This window comes from Pan paniscus, chromosome 23, assembly GCF_029289425.2.
Source record: "Pan paniscus chromosome 23, NHGRI_mPanPan1-v2.0_pri, whole genome shotgun sequence".
In the NCBI taxonomy this organism is placed as follows: domain Eukaryota; kingdom Metazoa; phylum Chordata; class Mammalia; order Primates; family Hominidae; genus Pan; species Pan paniscus.
In genome coordinates, this window is record NC_085927.1 from 47,868,192 (window position 1) to 47,889,522 (window position 21,331).

The 21,331-nt window shown below is 52.0% G+C and overlaps 1 protein-coding gene across 7 annotated transcripts in view; it reads left to right on the forward strand.

Annotated features, from left to right (window-relative positions):
* Nucleotides 1-21,331, forward strand: part of POLR2F (RNA polymerase II, I and III subunit F) — an 87,936-nt gene that overhangs the window by 56,002 nt on the left and 10,603 nt on the right. For 3 of the 7 annotated variants that reach the window (XR_010111790.1, XR_004668553.3, XR_010111789.1), the window contains 2 exons: nt 14,191-14,469; nt 14,595-15,005. The exons of 3 other annotated variants lie outside the window; for them this stretch is intronic. The gene's annotated coding sequence lies outside the window, so the exon portion shown is untranslated. Of the gene's footprint in view, nt 1-13,900; nt 14,470-14,594; nt 15,006-21,331 lie in introns of those variants that run through there. One more of the 7 variants, XR_010111791.1, reaches the window with a different exon arrangement.

Below are 21,331 nucleotides of genomic sequence, written 5' to 3' on the forward strand. Positions count from 1 at the left end.
CTTTCTATTTTTCCACTGATGTATGCCTTTATGTCAATGCTACACTGACTTGATTATTATAGGCTTGTAAATCTTGAGATCAAGTAGTACAAGTCCTCCAATTCTGTTCTTCTTTTCAAAATTCCTGTACTAGTCTGGATCCTTTGTGTTTCCATATAAATTTCAAAATCAGCTTGTTAATTTCTTCAAAAAAAGCTTGCTGGCATTTTTTTTTTCTTTACTGGGATTGAATTAAATCTATAGGACAATGTGGGGAGAATTGATATCTCAGCAATGTTTAGTTTTTTTTATCCATGAATGTGGCATAGCTCTGCATTTATTTATGTCTTCCTTAATTTCTTTCGGCAACATTTATTTATTTAAAATTTTATTTCTTTTTTCAGCATAATAAAGCACCAAGCAATCAGTAATATTTTATAAGTTTCATGTAGAGGTCTTCACATATTTTGTTAAATTTATCCCTAAGTATTTTATATTTTTATACTTTTTTTTTTTTTTTTTGAGACAGAGTCTTGCTCTGTCGCCTAGGCTGGAGTGCAGTGGCACAATGTTGGCTCACTGCAACCTCCACCTCCTGGGTTCAAGCGATTCTTGTGCCTCAGCCTCCCCAGTAGCTCGTATTACAGATACCCACCCCCATGCCCAGCTAATTTTTGTATTTTTAGTAGAGAGAGGGTTTTGCCATATTGGCCAGGCTGGTCTCGAACTCCTGGCCTCAAGTGATCCTCCTGCCTTGGCCTCCCAAAGTGCTGGGTCTACAGGTGTAAGCCACCGCACCTGGCCTGTTTTTACTTTTTAGTTTGAAATAATTTTAGATTTACAGAAGCGTTGCCAAAGCAGTACAAAAAATTCCCGTATATCCTTTACCCAGCTTCCTCTATGTTAAGATTTTACATAACTATGATACACTTACTGAGAAATTAACATTGGTAAAATACTATAACAGAAGTACAGTCTTTATTCAGATTTCCTCAGTTTTTCCATTAATGTCATTGTTGTTGTTGTTGTTGTCGTTGTTCCAGGATCCAAGCCGGAATCCCACGTTACATTTACTCACCATATCTCCCAGGTCTCCCCCTAACTGTTGACAGTTTCTCTATTCTCCTTCCTATGTTTCATGACCTTGACATTTTTGAAGCGTACAAGTCAGGCATTTTGTAGCATGTCCCTCAACTTGTTTTTTTCTGGTGTTTTTTCAAATGAGGGTGTGGATTTTGGGGAAGAACACCACAGAGGTGATTGCCCTGTCATCACGTCATTGCAGGGCGTACATGATATTGATATGTCTTATTCATGGTGATGTCAGCCAGACCTCTGAGTTAAGATGGTGTCTGCTCCACTGTAAAAACAGCTATCTTCATATTCTATCCATCAGAAGTGAGTCACTAAGTCCAGTTCTCACTCAAGGAGATGGAAATGAAGCTGCACCTCTTGCCCCACAGAACTTACTCTAGCACTCCCTCATTGCTTAGTTATGACTTCCTTCCCTTCCTTCCCTTCCTTTCTTTTCTTTCTTTTCTTTCTTTCTTTTTCTTTTTTTCATATAGATTCTCACTGTCGTCCAGGCTGGAGTGCAGTGGCATGATCTTGGTTCACTGCAACCTCTGCCTCCCGGTTTCAAGTGATTCTACTGCCTCAGCTTCCTGAGTAGCTGGGATTACAGGCACATGCCACCATGCCTGGCTAATTTTTGTATTTTTAGTAGAGGCGGGGTTTCATCATGTTGGCCAGGCTGATCTCGAACTCCTGACCTCAGGTGATCCACCCGCCTTGGCCTCCCAGAGTGCTGGGATCACAGGCGTGAGCCACTACGCCCGGTCAGTTGTGACTTCTTTCTTAAGCAGAGAGAAATCTTGCTATCATTGTCTATAGCATATTTACCTATCTGTTCAAACTCTGTGTACATGTAAAATGGTCTCAGAATTCCTAACTTATACCCTTGTCAAAAACAAATTTACTAGCTAGCATACAGTGTTTGTGTATAGTTCTTTTTGTTTTTAGCTGTACAGTATCTAGTAAAAACACCATTACACAAAGTTATTTAGGTCACCTCATTCTCTCTCCACATTCTTCAGTTTCATTCTGACATATTTATAATACAAATTTATCCCCAAGTTATCCCTAAAAATTTCATGTTTTGTGATGTGGTTTTAAATATTTTAAAAAGTAATTTCTAGTTGTTTGTTGCTTGCATATAGAAATATAATTGACTTGTGGCCAGGCGCGGTGGCTTACGCCTGTAATCCCAGCACTTTGGGAGGCTGAGGCAGGCGGATCACCTGAGGTTGGGAGTTCAAGACCAGCCTGACCAACATGGAGAAACCCCGTCTCTACTAAAAATACAAAATTAGCTGGGCATTATGGCGCATGCCTGTAATCCCAGCTACTCGGGAGGCTGAGGCTGGAGAATGGCTTGAACCTGGGAGGTGGAGGTTGCTGTAGACAGATATTGCGCCATTGCACTCCAGCCTGGGCAACAAGAGTGAAACTCTGTCTCAAAAAAAAAAAAGAAAAAAGAAATATAATTGACTTGTATTCACCTTCTATCTTGCAACCTTGCTAAACTCATGTATAATAGATTTTTTGTAGATTACTTAGGATTTTCTATATAGATGATTATGTTGTTTGTGAATAAAGACAGTATTGCTTCTTCCTTTCCACTCTGTATGCCTTTTATTTCATTTTCTTGCCTTATTGCTCTGTCTAGGACTTATTTTTTTTATTTTTATTTTTTGAGACAGAGTCTCCCTCTTTTTGCCTAGGCTGGAGTGCAGTGGTGCTATCTTGGCTCATCACAACTTCTGCCTCCTGGGTTCAAGTGATTATCCTGCCTCAGCCTCCTGAGTAGCTGGGATTACAGGCGCCCACCACCACGCCCGGCTAATTTTTTTTTTTTTTTGGGACGGAGACTCAGTGTGGCACGATCTCAGCTCACTGCAACCACTGCCTCCCGGGTTCAAGTGATTCTTCTGCCTCAGCCTCCCAAGTAGCTGGGACTACAGGACCATGCCCAGCTAATTTTTGTATTTTTATTGGAGATGGGGTTTCACCATGTTGGCCAGGATGGTCTCAATCTCTTGACCTTGTGATCTATCTGCCTCGGCCTCCCAAAGTGCTGGGGTTACAGGTGTGAGCCACTGGGCCTGGCTCACACCTGTATTTGTATTTTTGTGTTTTTTTTTTTTTTTGAGTTGGAGTCTTGCTCTGTCGCCCAGGCTGGAGTGCAGTGGCGCGATCTCGGCTAACTGCGAGCTCTGCCTCCTGGGTTCACGCCATTCTCCCACCTCAGCTTCCCAAGTAGCTGGGATTACAGGTGTCCGCCACCACGCTCGGCTAATTTTTGTATTTTTAATAGAGACGAGGTTTCACCATGTTGATCAGGCTGGTCTCAAACTCCTGACCTTGAGATCCACCCGCCTCAGCCTCCCAAAGTGCTAGGATTACAGGCATGAGCCACTGCACCCGGCCTCTGGCTAGGACTTCTAATACAGTGTTGAATAGAAGTGAGATTGGATATTCTTGGTGTGCTTTGAAGGTAGAGCTGACAGGATTTCCTCAAGCACTGGAGTGTTAGTGATTACTATGAACGTCAAACTTCTATTGGAGAAAGAGTTGGTGCCCATGGAAGGGGCCTGAGGCTCCAGCTGAGGTGGTGGGGATGGTTTGTGGGGAGCAGACAGGCTCAGGGTGTTGTCAGGAGCCCCTGCTCGGCAGAGGTGAGAGGTGGGTGAACAGGAGACTTTCCCATGTGTCTTCCTTCGTCTAGTTTGAGCTTGAACCTGAAGGAACTAACTGGACTCGATGTGATCTGGGGGAAGGAAGACAGGCTGAGACCTGTTTTGGGATCAACTCTGGAATAGCTCCTTGAGCACTCCTCTCTCCCTCAATCCCAGATTTCTGCTTTTGGGTCCCCCATCCAAAGCAGTTGAATAGGCAGGAAAGGTTCCTGGATTTGGAGTTAGGAGCCCTGGGTTGGAATCCCGGCTCTGTAAATGCAGCTATGTGACCTGAGAGGTGTCCCAGCCTCAGCTGCCCCCTCTGTGGGGGCCATGATAGAAAGACAGGGGAGTTGTGAGAATCCATGATAGCAACACCACCACCACCAACAGCAGCCACACCTGTCTAACCTTAACCATGTGCCAGGCTGTGTTCTAAGTACCTTATTTTTGTTTGTTTACTTAACTTCCCAAGTTTCTGTGAGATAGGTATTATTATTATCCTCGTTTTACTGATGGAGCAGTGGGAAAGGACCCCAGGTCTCATAAGTGGCGGTGGGGGCGCATCTGAGTCTCGGCCTCTGCTGGTACTGCCCATTGTGCTTTTGCTTGTGTGGCCTCCTCTGCTCAAGCATCCACCCCTCCTGGAACTCTCCCCCGATGGTCTTCCCTACTCTCTAGCCCACACCAGCAGTGTCAGGCCCACTGCCCTAGGCTCCTACATACTCATCCTCTATGTTCCCTTCACATTAGGGGTTATGTCTTGCTCAGCCTTACACCCCCTGTGTCTGGCCAGGGACTCAGCACCCACTGGGGCATCAGCGAATCTGTTTTGTCCTGAAAGGCACAGCTGGGCCAAAGCCTGGGGTCATCATCATGTAGACCCAAAGTGGGCTCTGACCACACCCTTGGGGGTCACTTCAGAAGGCCTCCTCCAATGAGGCATTACTCTGGACAAAGCCCCAGCCCAAAGGCATTTGGGAGCCTGCTCCTCCCTCTGTACCTCCACCAGCCGTCCCTGGGATGCTCCAGGAAGTGCTGCGCTTGACACATTGCCCCCATCCGCCACCTCCCAGAGAAGGGACCATTGTGTCCGAAGGGTTAACGAGGGATGTGAGGAAGGGGCCCTTTAGCCATGATGCCCTCTGACCTTTCATAAATCAGAGGGGCTTAGGGGCGAGGGGGCTGCTTGGCAGGACTTGGTGGGGTGGGGGCTTAGAAGCAGCTGCGCGCGACGTTGACATTGTTCCCACCATTCTAAGTGCAACAAATCCCTCTATTGTGTTCCTGGTTTATCTGGTTCCTCTTGTTTATGAGCAGGGCTCCTTTGGCAGCGGTTCCAGCCCTGGGCGGGTGGAAAGAGTGCTGGCACGCACCGCGGGGGGAGGGGGCGGGAGGGGGCCGCCGTCAATGCCCGCATTGTCCCCGCGCTTTTTGTTTCTACTGTAATGACATGTTGGAATAGAGAGAGAGAGAGAAGGAAAAAAAAAAGATACAAGCTGGGGAGGGAAGAGGAGGGCAGAAAAGAAAGAGCAGAGCAAGGGCCTGGTGTGGATTGATGTCTGGGCCTGGGCGGATGTGCCGGCAGCTGGGCGGCCGGGAGAGATGGAGCCAGGCCGGGGTGCCGGGGGGCAGCGCAAGGGGCCAGCCAGCCCCCCACCCCAGCCTCTGCTGCCTGGCACCAGGTCCCCCCACCACTCTCCAGCCCTCCTGAGGCAGCTGTGGGGCCGTGCCTGAGCGGGGCACGTGCCAGGGTCTGGGGTCTGCATCCTCATGTGCCCTGGCCTTGCTGTGCCACCCAAGGCAGCCTCTCTAGGTCTGGGTGCCCAAAGGCTGCAAAACTGGTGTGCTGGGGAAGAAAGGCTCCTCTGGGGGTTTTGGAAATGATGACGTGCCCTTCCTAGTCCTGGGTCTGTGCGTCTGAGCCTCGGGTGGAATAGGGGGCTCACACTAGGACAGAAAACCCTGAACTGCCCCCAGAGTGATCATGCTTAATGTCAGCTTGGTTCTTGGGGGTCTGTCTCCCAGCTGGGCCTGGTCCAGATGCGGGGGCAGGAGCTGAAAAAGAACCTCAGTAGGGGAAGGTGGGCCCTGGTACCACCTGGTTCTGCCAAGGGCTCCCAAGTTGTTCGCCATCTCTGGGCCTGTGGGTGTCTCCCTCTTCAGGTAATGGGCTGTAGGGTCCTTCCAGATCTGGCAGTCTGGGCTGTATCTAGGGCTATGTCCAGGTTGTAGGGAAGAGCTCAGAGCACCTGAATGGGTCATGCAGTCCCGTCAGCATCTCAGGGCTGGAGGGGCCCTCTGAGGCTGTGGCCTCTCCCTGCAACTTCCTGTAGGTCTCTCTGTAGCACCAGCCAAGAAGTCACCCGCCCCCGCTGGCACAGCTCCAGTGACATGGAGCTCACTCCTCACATGGCTTGCTCTGTCCTTGCCCAGCCCAGGCGTTTGGGAAGTTCTTTCTGAACTCTGTCTCCCTGCAGCTTCTACCCTTTGGTTCCAGTTCTACTCATTGGAACCATATGGAACAAGTTAAGCCTCCCTGAGAATTGGTTTCCTCACTTGTAAAATGGGCATGATTGTCCCTGCCCTCCTGCCACATAACAGAGGCTATAATGTGGGCCCTATAACGTGGCCATAAGGTGGAACGTTATCCAGATCCTCCTGGGCTTCAGCTAGGAATTTCTGTCCTGGGAAACCAGTGGGGACCATCCCTTATATGACGGAGGGCAGAGTTTGCTGAGAGGATTGGCTTAGAGTGGGGACTCAGGCTATAGCCAGGGCAAGGGCTCAGGCTGTGATCGAAACCAGGGCTCATCTGTGAACTTTCGTTCATTCTGGGAGAGGGCGAAGGCTCAGTCTGAAGTCAAGATCAGGGCTTCGGCTTGAGCCAGGTTAAGGGTTCAGTGTAGGGTTAGGATCAGGGCTATGTAGGATTTGGAACAGGGCTCAGTTTATAGACAGAGTCAGAGATAGGGTAAGCGTTCATTCTGGACTTAGGATAATGGTTCACTCTGGGGTCTGCAGAGTAAATATTCATTTTTGGTTTCAGGATCAGGGTCCAGTTTGTGACCAAGATCAAGGCTCATAAGTGTCATTTTAGATTTAGAATCAAGCTGAAGGAGGGGTCAGGGTCAGGGTCAGGCCTCAGGCTTAGGGTGGGGTCAAGGCCTCAGGCTATCACCGAATTCTGATGGACAATCTCTAACTAGTGTCATGGCTCCATCTGGGGCTGGGCTGGGGTCAGGACTCCATCTGAGGCTGTGTTTTGACTGTGAGGTGGCCCAGGCTGGGCTGACTCCTGAATGTGCAGTTTTTGCATCTTCTCCCTGCTGAGAGTCCACCAAAGTTTTCTATGGTAGACCCCAGTCTCTGGAAGTTATCACCAGAGCAGGCAGCACCAGGATGTGCCGGTAGGTTCAGCAGTGGGGAGATGAGGCCAGATGCAGGAGGGTGTCCTCTCTCCAGGCAGCCCATGGGAGGAGGCCAGTGTGTGGTGCGGGAGAGCTGGGGAGGCTGGGGTCAGATTCAGGGAAGAGATTGGCCTCTGGAGGGCCAGGATGGCTCGGACACATGAAATCCCCCCGTCTCCAGGGAGAACCAGGCCATTGGCCTCAGGATTTCCAGAAGATCCTGGGGATGCTTTGGGGCTGGGAAACATGGCTAATGTGGAGAAGAGTGAGCGGTGGAGGGAGGGGGTGGAAGAGGTTGGACCAGGAGAGAAGGAGGTGTGGGGGCACCCGGGCCTTTCCCTGTGCACGTGGCTGTGTGTCGGTGGACTGGGAAGGTGTGCATGTGTGTGGGTGTCTGTGTTGGAGTGATGGGGACTTGACACATGTTTGGGGCACAGTGTGGCTGTGGGCGGGGTCAGAGTAGGGGTAAGATGACACCCTCCACATCCCCCATTCCTAAGCTGCTGGTGCTGCTTCTTCAGCCCCCGGGCTTGACATTCCCCAAGGGTCCTGGCCATCCCCACATGACTGGCATCTGTGCCCTGGGCAACCATCAGCTGAGAGCCCGTGACTACTGCCCAGCAGCTGGAGACACCCCAGGAGCAGCCCACCCTGGAGCAGTCCGTGGCCTCACAAGGACCTCCTTGGGGGTGGTTGGGGAGTGAACCCCTCAGGTGACAGATGTGGTCATGACCCCGTGGATCACACCTACCCTCCCTGATCCCCCAAGCACGCCCTGAAAATGGCCCGGTTCACAGGAATCTGCCCAGGAAATAGATCTGCCCAAGGCAGAGAGAGGGAGGGCGGACATGGTGGGGGGGCACCAGGAAAATCAGGCCGTTGTCTGGAAGAAGGTGGCATTCCCTCCTCACGTGGGCGGGGCCCACAGCAGTCCATGTCTTCCCTGGCCTTTTAAGAAGTCTAGTGGGGCTGGGCATGGTGGCTTACGCCTGTACTCTCCCAGCACTTTGGGAGATGGAGGCAGGTGGATCACCTGAGGTTAGGAGTTCGAGACCAGCCTGACCAACATGGTGAAACCCCATCTCTACTAAAAATACAAAATTAGTGGGGCTTGGCGGCGCATGCCTGTAATCCCAGCTACTCGGGAGGCTGAGGCAGAAGAATCACTTGAACCCAGGAGGCAGAGGTTGCGGTGAGCCGAGATTGTGCTATTGCACTCCAGCCTGGGCAACAAGAGCAAAACTCTGTCTAAAAAAAAAGAAAAAACAACAACAAAAAAAACAGAAGTCCAGGTCCAGGTGGGCCGGGCATGGTGGCTCATACCTATAATCCCGGCACTTTGGAAGACTGAGGTGGGAGGATTGCTTGAGTCCAGGAGTTCGAGATCAGCCTGGGCAACACAGCGAGACCTTGTCTCTGCTAAATACACACACACACACACACACACACACACACACACACACATATATATACATATTTAAAAAAATTTTTTTAGATGGAGTCTCATATTGTCTCTCAGGCTGGAGAGCAGTGGTGCAACCTCGGCTCACTGCAACCTCCTCCTCCCGGTTTCAAGCAATTCTCCTCCTTCAGCTTCCTGAGTAGCTGGGATTACAGGTGTGCACCACCACACCTGGCTAATTTTTTTTTTTTTTTTGTATTTTTAGTAGGGACAGCGTTTCACCACATTAGCCAGGCTGGTCTCAAACTCCTGGTCCTGCCGGCCTCGGCCTCCCAAAGTGCTGGGATTACAGGCATAAGCCACCGTGCCCAGCCTCTACTAAAAATTAAAAGAAAATTTAGCTAAGTGTGGTGATGCACACCTGTAGTCCCAGCTACTTGGGAGGCTGAGGTGGGAGGCTTGCTTGAGCCCAGGGGATCAAGACTGCAGTGAGCTATAATCATGCCACTGCACTCTAGCCTGGGCAATAGAGTGAGACTGTCTAAAAAAAAACCACCAAAACACAAAGAAGTCGGGTGGGATCAGAAGGTTTCCTGCCACCTTTTCCCCTCCACCTCCACCCCCTCTCGTTGCCACGGTTTTCTTGGTTCTTCTGTGCTGTAACCATCCAGGGTCAGCTGCACATTCACTTACTTGCAATCAGGGTCATGATTGGGTATCAGGGCTAGGAGGGATCTGAGCTGCCTCCCAGTCCCACACTTGTGTGTGCTGCCTGGTGTGAGGCTCTTTTGTGGTTACTCCTGTCCCTTTGCTCACGGCCACTGGCTGGGCCTCTACTGTGTACCAGGCCCTCAGCAAAGCATCCAGGGCACAGAGGAGAGTCCCACGTGGACCTTTCCTGGGGTGCACACTGCTTCTGAGGGGAAGACAGCCAGCAAGGGAAGGCCCAGGCTGAGGGAGTGCCTGGCTGGGGAAGGCACCAGGAAAGGCTTCCTGGAGTTGCTGACCTTGAACCAAGGCTTATAGGTGAGGAGGAATTGGCCAGGGACGGTGCATATGTGTTGAGGTTGGTGAGGGTGGCCCAGAACTTGTTGGTAGAGAGGGAACTTGGCCATGGGGCTGCCTTTGCCAAGCTCTTCCTTGTGGTTTGATAAGAAAAACTCTGGTGGGTAATAGCATCTGTCTCTTGGGGGTGAAGTGAGAATGACAGAATCTAATTTCTCCCATCTGTTAAAGGAGGCCACAAGACTTCAGTACTCCAATGATCTAAGCAGCTGTTTCTGACCTTTTTCTTTTTTGAGCCCAGGCTGGAGTACAGTGACGCGATCACGGCTGTCTGCAGCCTCGACCTCCCAGGCTCAGGTGATGCTCTCACCTTAGCCTCTCAAGTAGCTGGGATTACAGGCACGCGCCACCATGCCCAGTTAATTTTTATATTTTTAATAGAGGTGGGGTTTCACCATGTTGGCCAGGGTGGTCTCAAACTCCTGGGCTTAAGTGATCCTCCTGCCTCAGCCTCCCAAAGTACTGGGATTACAGGCGTGAGCCACTGCACCTGGCCAACCTTGTTGATTATGCATCCTTCTCACTAAAAATGTGGGGCACGGAGTCCCAGAATATGGACAGATATTCCTCATTTGAAAAATCTATTTGGGGCCGGGCGCGGCATCTCACACCTGTAATCCCAGTACTTTGGGGCCCAAGGCGGGCAGATCACTTGAGGTCAGGCGTTCGAGATCAGCCTGGCCAACATGGTGAAATCCCATCTCTACTAAAAATACAAAAATTAGCCAGGCTTGGTGGTGGACGCCTGTAATCCCAGCTACTCAGGAGGCTGAGGCAGGAGGATCACTTGAACCCGGGGTGTGGAGGTTGCATTGAGCTGAGATTGTGCCACTGCACTCCAGCCTGGGTGACAGAGGGATACTGTCTCAAAAAAAAAAAAATTCATTTGCCTCCTGAGTTTGGATAGTATGAATCAGATGCATTTGAGTATTGAAGCTATTATTAAATATATTTGGGTCCTGAGTTTTGGATAGCGGAGTATATCTCACATAATTTCTAAGAATCTGGCTGAGCATGGTGGCTCACACCTGTAATCCCAGAACTTTGGGAGGCCGAGGCGGGCGAATCACCTGAGGTCAGGAGTTCGAGACCAGCCTGACCAACATGGTGAAACCCTGTCTCTACTAAAAATACAAAATTAGCTGGGTGTGGTGCCACATGCCTGTAATCCCAGGTGCTCAGAAGGCTGAGGCAGGAGAATTGCTTGAACCCAGGAGGCAGAGGTTGCAGTGACCCGAGATTGCGTCACTGCACTCCAGCCTGGGCAACAAGAGTGAAACGCGTCTCAAAAAAAAAAAAAAAAGAAAAAAGAAAGAAAGAAAGAAAAGAATCTATTTAGTTCCTAAGTAAGATCTCAAGGCATTATCTGTTTATTTATTTCTAAGTTATATACATGTTTTACTATGCTCAACATGCACAAAGTAGAAGTTTTAAAATAATGAGAGTAAAAATAAAAAAAGAAATAAGTGGGCCAGATGAGGTGGCTCATGCCTGTAATCCCAGCACTTTGGGAGGCTGAGGCAGGAGAATCACTTAAGGCCAGGAGTTCAAGACCAGCCTGGCCAACATAGCGAAACCCTGTCTCTACTAAAAATACAAGAAATTAGCCGGGCATGGTGGGCACCTGTAATCCCAGCTACTCGGGAGGCTGAGGCAGGGGGATCGCTTGAACCCAGGGTGCGGAGGTTGCAGTGAGCCGAGATCGTGCCATTGCACTCCAGCCTGGGCAACAAGAACAAGACTCTGTCTCTGAAGAAACAAACAGACAAAAAAACAAACAAAGAAACAGAAATAAGCATTGAGATTCTCCTTCTGTGCTCCACTGGGTTATTTTGTGTTCCCCTTGGGGTGTCCCAGCCGTCTCTGAAGACTCCTGGGCTGTGATAGGGACTGGGAGGAGGGTGCCTCCAGAGTGGTTTTCCCAGACGGCAGTGGGGTCTGTCAGGGGACCTAGTCATAGAAGGCATTTGTTTATCAGCACACGTCACTGTGCACCCATCTCACCTACACGTGGCGCTGGGACACTGGGGAGAAGAGATCCAGCATCTGCTTGAAGGACGTCAGTGATGTCTGCTTGTCTTCTGTTATCAACAGGCTACAAGGCCTGAAAACTGTTTCTTAAAATCTATGAAAAGGTCTTCCTCATCAAACTGTAAGGGACTCGTGCCTTTTTTTTTTCCAATAAGTTTGCGTGTGTGGTAAAATATATGTAGCCTAAAATTTCCCATATTAACTATATTATTGAGTGTACAGTTTTGTGGCATTCATATTGTGGTGCATCCATTACCACTATCCATCCACAGAACTTTTTCATCTTCCCGAACTGAAACTGTATGCCCATTAAACACTAACTCCCTTAGCTCCAGCCCCTGGAGATCCCCATTCTACCTTCTGTCTCTATGATTTTTGTTTTTTTTTCTTTTTGGGATGGAGTCTGGCTCTGTCACCCAGTCTGGAGTGCAGTGGCACAATCTTGGCTCACTGCAACCTCTGCCTCCCGGGTTCAAGTGATTCCCCTGCCTCAGCCTCCCGAGAAGCTGGGATTACAGGTGCGCACCACCACGCCTGGCTAATTTTTTTTTTTTTTTGATACGGATTCTCACTGTGTTGCCCAGGCTGGAGTGCAATGGCATGATCTCAGCTCACTGCAACCTCCTCCTCCTGGGTTCCAGCGATTCTCCTGCCTCAGCCTCCCGAGTAGCTGGAATTACAGGTGCCTGCCACCATGCCCGGTTAATTTTTTGTATTTTTAGTAGAGACGGGGGTTTCACCATGTTGGTCAGGCTGGTCTCGAACTCCTGACCTCAGGTGATCCATCCACCTTGGCCTCCCAAAGTGCTGGGATTACAGGCATGAGCTACAGCGCCTGGCCCTGTCTCTATGATTTTGACTACTCTGGGGACCTCAGAAAAATGGAATCATATAATATTTGTTCTTTTATTTCTAGTTTATTTCACTTAGCATAATGTCTTCAAGTTTCATCTATGTTGTGGCGTGTGTCAGAATTTTCTTTTTATGGCTGAATAATTAATTATATGGATATAGCACATTTTGTTTATTCATTTATTGATGGACATTTGGGTTGTTTCTACTTTGGGCTATTACGAATGATGCTGCTATGAATACGTGTGGTCACATTATCTGTTTGAGTCCCTGCTTTCAATTCCTGGTGACTTTTATAGAGAGAATTCTTTGACAAGTTTTCCTTGGTTTTCAGTCTTAGGGATCACGGTTTTGTAAGCTACAGCATGCTGAGAGGACTGTAACAGATGTTTGTGGGGGCACAAGACATTATGGGGGTGCAGGAGGGTAGGGGCAGGGACAAACATGGGAAGGACGGACACTTGGTGGTGACTGAGAATGCCCCAGGCAGACCAGGTCTGGGAGGTGGGGGTGCAATCCATGCAGGTGTGGAGGGTCAAGGGAAGGTGGTGCATCTGAGGGCATGATTTGAGAGTGTGATTTGGTCTGGCCGAAGTGCAGGGAACCAAGGAGGCTGGCAGTGGGAGAGGACTGGGCAGAGTGGCTCAGAGACTCTGCCTGCTCCTACAGTGTAGGCAGTACCCTGGAGGGGTCGTGCAGGGTGCTGTGGACCACGCAGAGGAGTCCACGGAGGGAAGAGGAAGTCATGGAGATTCTTAGTAGTGGAGGGGAGGGTCTTGCTTCACCCCAGGGGCTGGCTCAACCATTGGTGCCACCTTGCACCAGGGATGCCTGGAATGTCAGGGAAGCCAGGTGGAGCCGAGGCCTCCACCCCACAGCAGGTTTCTCCTTTCTTGGCGTTTCCGGGCCTCTTGGAGGTCCCTTCTGTCTCCTGGTGTCCTGGTCCCTCCAGCCACTCAAGAGGACATTCCCTAGGCAGCTTGGCCTGTTCATATATTTGACCATTTCAGGGCTTAGCTCAGTCTCCCTCCCAAGAGATTTTCCCAAATATGGTCCCTTCACGGTGACACATGTGCACTCACTTGCTCACACACACACACAGGCACTCATGTACTCCCACAACACACAAACACACACAGATGCACTCGCAATCACAGCACACATGCACATACACACATGCAATTATACATACAATCACAACGTACACACACACACGCACAGTCATACACAATCACAATACACATGCATACACATGCCCACAACTCACAGATACACATGTGCACACACTGATTCATATACACACACGTACTCAAAGATACGATCACAAACACACATTCACACTCACAGTCCCAACATTCACACTTTCCCTGATCGTCCCCCTCGTTTGCCTGCCCACGCCCTTCTCCCATCTCTCTCATTTCCAGACTTCTCTGGGGGCTGGAATACACAGTGCTGAGACCCTCCTACGCACTGGCCCATGGCCTAGGCTCTTTCAGCATCTCCTCCCGCTGACTTCTCCTGACAGTCCTGCTGGGTGGATATCATCACCCCATTGTACAGATGCACAAACTGAGCCCAGGTTGCTGATGGTCTCACCCGAGCTGAACACAGGATCCAGGGCACTCAATCTGCACCCTCTTTTGGGCACTTTTCATGGCCAGCATGGTGTTTCCTATGTATGAAACTCACTTCACCAAGTTGACATCCTCCCCAGGGCTGGGGCCGTCTCTTCTCCCTCCTGTCTTCTACATGGGATGGACTCAGGAGCGCTCAACAGATGCTCTGAAATCAATGACTCTGAATCTAGAAGTCAACCGGAGAATGTGCTCCTCAGAGGGCCCTGGAATCTTCCCCTCGTGCACTTGGGTTTCAGTTTGCTGAATAAGACGGACTCTGCTGCCTGCTCTTCGGAGAAGGTTTTGGTGGAGGACTCCCCTCAGGTGCCCCTGCCTGGATCCCCCACTGCCCCAGAAGGCTGACCTTCAGATGCCTGGTAGGCGGGCACCAGGTTGGGGGGAGGCTTGGTTGGTGCCTTGTCCATCCTCCTGAGCACTGAAGCCCTGAATAGGCAGCTTCTGAGCAGAACACTCAGTTTCCCTCTCTTTCCCTCCTGCCCAGGGTAGCTGGCTTGCTTGACCCAAGCATGGACAAGTGAGAACAGATGAAAGAGGCCAGCAGACCCAGGACGCAGCCCTTTCTCTGCCAGCAGCCAGCACTCACTCTGCTGTGCGACCTGAGACCAGGCAGACCATCTCTCTGGGTCTCAGTTTCCCCTCTATAACACCAGGGGCTGGTCTTCATGATCCCAGGGCCCTCCCCAGCTGTGCCCTTCTGCAACTGTGAGATTCTGAGAGCGGAGGAGGGAAGGCGGGATGGCCCCTCTTTCCCCACCGCCTCTCTCTGTCCCCCAGGGTCACCCCAAAGCCGCCCCCTCCCCCGGCTCCCTGGAACTTCCCTGCAGCTGCAGGCCTGGTGAGACAATTGGGTGTTTTAGAGAAATACATTTTTGGGCTAATTTGCCATGCATAAGTGTTTCTCTTACCCTTTAAAGGCGGAGAACAAAGAGGTCTTTCTGTGCCCAGGCAGGCTGCTGGGGAGGGGACGCAGCTGTACTGGGCTGGCGACCCTCCTCCCTCCCCCCATCCCTGCGAGCGCCCCACCACACCGCCCACCGCCCCCCAGAAGAGACAGCCCGGACTTTCCCAGCCTCCCCCAGTCTCCTACCCCGGCTGCCTCTGAGGCTCCTCTGGCCCTGCCTTGCCCCAGCTCCCCCTCCCAGCTGCCCCAGGCAAGAGGGAAAGTGTGTGTGGGTGGGTGGATGGACGGGGAGGGGCGTGCATGGAGAGACAGCGGCTTTCCATGTGGCCCGGGTGGCGAGGCTCACTGGATGGTGATGGCCTGCGGGATGTGCGTCCCTGTCCCTGGGGACTGTGCGGTGTGTCGTGGGGTGCGAGATGGCATAGGGTGCGGGATGACGCCAGTCCTCAGGTGACTCGTTAGCGTATAGGGGGATACACGTGGTCCATTCATTCGTTCATTCATTCATCAACTAGTCTCTATTGAGTTCCTCCTACCTGCAGGCCTCAGAGTGCTCCCATGCTGGGTGAGGGGCACCTGTAGTTCTAGGAAAGCACGCTGAGTTCGTGTTCTTCTCACAGGATGTGACTGTGGGAGGGGTTGCATGGACCAAGGTGTAGAGGCGTGAAATGGAGGCGTGTCACCCATGTGGGGCGGGGGTCAAGAGCAGCTCAAGGAGGTCTCTGTCCTCTGCTCAGTGGGGGTGGTCCTGAAGCTGGTGGCTTCCGCAGCGTGTCCTCCTTGGCCACAGTTCACTGTCCACACCTTTGCCCAGGCCATTCCTTCTGCCCGGAACTCCCTCCTCTCACCGTGCTGTTCTGAGACCACATCTGGCCTCATGTGGGGCCTGTCACAGCTCCTGATCCTCCTCCATCAGGGCCTGGCCCCCAACAATCCTCATTTACTCCTGCAGCATGCCCAGAAACAAATGCTCATATGCACGTGTGCACACACACATTCCCCCGCCTCCGCCACCCCAGGCCTGTGAGCAGCCGGCTCCCTGTCTGCTCCTCCCCATCCTCATGAACTCCTCGGTGTGTTCCCCAGCACCCAGCACAGCGCGGGCTCATAGGCAAGGACACTGGACACCCCCCTCCACACTTATAACAGCAGCAGCCAATGTTTATTGAGCCCTTACTGCATGCCACAGTGTGGTGGACATCAAATGCATTTAATCATAACCACCTTACAAGGTGGCGCTGTTACCCACCGCTGTATCCTAGGGAGGAAAACTGAGCTATAGAGAGGTTAGGATTTTGCTAAAGATCATCCAGCTAGCCCTTAGGGAAGGAGGCGCCACAGTCAGGGTTGTAAGCCATCGTATCTGCATCACCGAAAGTCCCTGCTCCCTGGAGCTTTCTGGGATGTCCTGGCACACTGACCGCCCCTTTTGACATCCCGCAGCTTGTTCTGTGTGTTCCCTGACTACCTTGTGTGCGTGAGAGAGAGAGACTGCGCTAGAGATGGAGGAGGTCACCACATGAGAACAGTGGGGACCTGGGTTATTTAGACAGAGACACAGAGCCAGGATCGGAGGATGCGTGGGCTGCTTTCCTGCTGCACGGCGATGCTTTAGGGTGGGGGGTTTCAAGACTGATAAGGGATTGGGAGCCCCTTCTCACAGCCCCACATGGTCTTCCCTGGGGTCAACACACCTGGATGGCACATGGACAACTCCCTGTGCTCCAAATGTCAGTGCAGGGTGACTGATACGGGGGCTCATGACCCTCTGTGCCTGTGCATGCATCTGTGTGTGCGTGTATGTGTGTGTGCGTGTGCATACGTGTGTGTGCATGTGTGTGTGCGCATGTGTGTGCATGTATGTGTCTGCATACGTGTGTGCATGAATGTGTGTATGTGTGTGCCTATGTGTGTGCACGTGCATCTGTCTCTGGGTGTGCTTGGGAGATAGAGAAGAAAGCAGAAATTGGGGAGAGGACAGCGGCCACATAGCCACTGTGTCCCTCTGTGGGATGGGGAGGAAGGGGCAGCAGCAGCCTGTCCCACTCCTGCACACACACCCTCTGAAGGTCTGAGTGAAATAGGCAGAGAATGGGATGTGGCTGTTTGTCCTGGGGGCTAGAGGGGACCCTCCACCCGCACTGTGATAGGCAGGCAGCTCCCAGGCCTGTCTGAACAGGAACTCTGCCAGCTCTCCAAAGGCCCCACAAGCCCCGGCCACTCCATCACAGCTCATTGATGGGCACTTATGGGTGCTGACTGTGCACTTGGCTGGTGAGCCAGGCCTGGAGTGGGCAGGAGAGGCCTCTGAAAGGGTTTCAGAGGAGTCCACAGTCTGAGAGAAGAGAGCACCCTAAAAAAGGGAGTTCAGGGGTCTGAGGAGAGACTGCTGTGGTCTGCAGGGTGAGGTGGTGTTGGTGAAGGCAGCTGAGGAAGGGGCGTCACCCACTGGAAGGCTTGCAGCTTAGGGAAGGAGACTTGAAGATTAGAGATGGATAAGGAGTGGGGCATATCACAGAATCCCAGAATAGGAGATGCAGAATGTCTTTGGAAATGATCCCGTCTAAGTCTGGCTTATCCAGAGGGGAAAACTGAGGCCCAAGGATAGTGGAGGATGACTTGGCTGACAGTGATGGAGTCATTTCAAGTTAGTTCAACAAGCACCTCCTAAGCTTGTTGGGCACCAGCCTGAGGATAAAGCCTTAAATAAGGCTCTGTCTCCTCTGGCTATGGTCTAGTGGGGTGATGGACAGACAGATAAGCACTACCCTGTGCCATGAGTGCAATGATCAGTGTGTGCAGGGCACAGGGGCAAGGGGGTAATGGAGGACTTCTGACTGGGCAAGACCTCTCAATGGAGGCAGCACCTGGGATGGGTTTTGAAGGATGCAGAGGAGTTTGAGACTGACCACAGAATGAAGGGATTGGTTTCCAGGTAACCTGGATGGTTCAAGTTGGTTTCTGTTTTTGCTACCTGTGAAGCAGTGACCAGTCTGTCCTCCATTAACACCCCATTATCTGGGAGACTGCAAGCAAGCTAGGGAAGGCAGGGGATTTCGGGGTGTCTCTGTCCTGAGGCAGAGGATTGGATGCAGGGTTTCCCAGGGTCTTGGCCTTCACCAAGGCACCACCAGGTCAGTCCTGGTTGTGGAACCTTCGTCCACGCTCCCTCCCATTCAGCCAAGAAACATTGACTGAACACCAATTGTGAATGAGCCTTGCAGGCTGGAGATGATTTCAAGAGGCAGAGTTAGGGGAAAGGCATTTTGGGAAAAGGGAATAGCATGAGCAAAGGTGCGGCTGTTGCAGCAGCAGGAAACTAAGGAAGCAAGGGCCTTTTTGGCAAGCATCATCTGTTCTTGTTTGGCTCAAGCATGGGGGCACCAAGGAAACAGTCAAGATGCAGCTGGGAAGATTGCCTGGGCCTGATGCTGGGGATGGAAAACCCAGGGGAGGAGTTTGGACTTTCACTGGTGGCAAGTGGGAGATATCAATGGATTTTGAGCAAGAACGACTCCCCGAAGATCCCCAGATAGGGCTGGGAGCTTGAGAGAACCCACAAGCCCCCTGGGGAGCCAGGAGTCGGGCCCTCTGGACAGTCATGTGCTGGTAAATATGCTTCACAACCAGCTCTGTTTGTGGAGGCGGGAGACACAGAGGTAGACTGCCAATTTTCATAGTGTAAAAAGTCCCATCAGGGCAGGCTCAAAGCTTCCAAGGTAATATCAACTGGCTTCGATTCCAGAGACTTTCACAGTTGGCTCTCGGGAGCCAGTGTGCGCTGACTCCAGCACACTGCCACACCCTGGGTTATAAACTGTATTTGCCCAAGACTGCTAGTGCTCAACCCTCCTTCTCCCCGATCATTCCCATGGTGCCCTGCAAACCGGAGCCCGAGGACAGAAAAGTACTCTGTGGTTTGTCCAAGCTCAGGGGACCGCCATGGTCTGAGACCCCAGGCCTGTGGGTCTGAGCTGCTTATGCACTGGGTGATTCAGGCACATCCTCACTTCTCTGGGATGACTTGCTTTGCAGAGTCGCTCCCCGGATAAGAAGAGGTCACGCAGTGGGGAGGTGTGGGTGGGGGCAGGGTTGTGCTGGGAAGGCCTGGGGAGCGTGGTCAGTGGTTCCCCGGGGATTAGGAACAGGCCCTCTCCCACCCCACCCCCAGCTCAGTTGCTGGACAAATCCATCAGATCAGTCGGCTGTCACCAGTAGGGGGTGGGAAAGGCAGGGTCTGTGAAATGAGGGGCCCTGGGACAGGACGAGGGCCGGAAGAGCTGTGAGAGGCCCTGGGCAAGAGGTAAGGAAGCAGGCTACAGACCACCAGCACTTCAGACCCTGCCAATGGAAAGACGGGTCTTGGCAAGTGTCGGTGTCGCCCCCTCCCTCCTTGTCCCTTGGGAAACTCCTACTACTCTGTCAGGCCTCAGCTCCAGCACACCTCTTCCAAGACGCAGGGGTTAAGAGCGAGAGTTTGGGCGTCATTCCATCTGCAGGGCCCTGGACAATCTGCTTCATCTTTTTCAAACTCATCTGTAAAATGCGGACAGTAATACCACAGAGCTTACAGGATGGTTGCAAGGATTAAATGAGATGTTCTTGGCACGGAGGAGCCTACTTCTGACAACAGGGATGCCCTCGTTCCTTGGCTACTTCTCCTACCCACGTCCCCCCACAAGGTAGGCTTGGCCCTCTGAGTCCTCACCACACCACCCTCTTAGCCCAGGTAGTAATTACAGTCATGTCTGTCTCCTCCATGGAACAGTGAGCCCCTAAGTGTGGGGACTGGGTCTGATTCACCACCAGGTCCCCAGAGCCCAGTGCAGGACCTGGGCAGGCATGGACTTCACACCCTGTGCCGCTGTCCAGGTCCCCACCAGCACCAACACCCTGTCCCAGGCGCCTGATGTCACAGGTGTCCCGGCTGAGTGGCAGCTCCTCACTCAGCTTCCACTTCCTCACGTGTGACCCTGGTGACCTCCGAAGGTTGCTTCCAGCCTGAAAGTGCTGTGAGTCCATGTCTCAAACCCGCGTCACCATGCTGCCCCCAGACCAACCCCTCCCCGCTTCCCTGCCCCATCAACGGCCCCACTGTTCTCCAGTGACTCAGGCATGAAGCTTCGGAGTCATTTTTGACTCATCCATCCCCTTCATCCCCTATGGCTAGTCATCGGCCATGACAATTTTTCCTTCCAAACACATCCGTAGTCCCCTCCCCAGCATTCTAGTCCCCTCTGTCTTGGCCTCCGTTTTGGTCTGAAGTCTGGAGATTTTGTCCAGTTTCTTTTCTTTTCTTTTACTTTTTTTTTGAGACAGGGTCTTGCTCCGTGGCCCAGGTTGGAGTACAATGGCGCGATCTTGGCTCACTGCAGCCTCAACCTCCTGGGCTTAAGTGATCCTCCCACTTCAGCCTTCCAAATAGCTGGAAGCCTAGGCACAAGCCACCACACCCAGCTAATTTTTAATTTTTTTGTAGAGACAGGGTCTCACTCTGTTGCCCAGGCTGGTCTTGAACTCCTGATCTCAAGCAATTCTCCCACCTTGGCCTCCCAAAGTGCCGGGGTTACAGATGTGAACCACTGCACCACACCTGGCCTGCTTTTATCCATTTTCTAACTGGCCAGTGTCCTCTCACCTTCCACCACAGCCATCTTCCCAGGAGAGCTCTGGAGTTCCACTGTTACGGTCCTCCCAAAAATGCACAGCGGGTATCTGACAGGGGAAACTGCTTCACACCCATCACCTGCCCCTGAATCCATCAGTCAGGAGCCGAGCTGCTGCCTTGAGGCTGAGTGTGCCCAGGAGAGACCGGGGTCTCTGCCCACAGTCAGGCACATAGTCCACTGAGCTCTGCTATTCCTTAGGCCCAACACTGGGCATGGGGCAGGGAAACCAGGATGCTTGAGGCATAGGCCCTGTCCACACCCTGATTGGGGACATGGATGGATGATGCCACACTGACACAGTGTGCTGTAGGAACCAATGTGGGGTGGCGGACGCCCCTCATGCTGCCTGGAATCAGGACGTGTCACAGAGGACGGACAGTCGAGCTGGGTCTTGAGGAATGAGCAGGAGTTCTGCAGAGAGGGTGCTTCAGCAAGGAAGCTGCCTGGATGCGCAGTTATGAAGGCCTGCAGGGGCAGGAGGGGTGGCCACGGTGGGAGGCGGGGAGGCCAAGCTGAGAAGGGCTCCGTGGGCCACTGGTGAGCTGCCTCTGGAATCCCTTACTGCCGTCCATAATTCATGTCCCCCACACGGAGCATGACATAATTCATGACCTCCCAACCTATGAGGCAACATCTCCCTGTAAACAT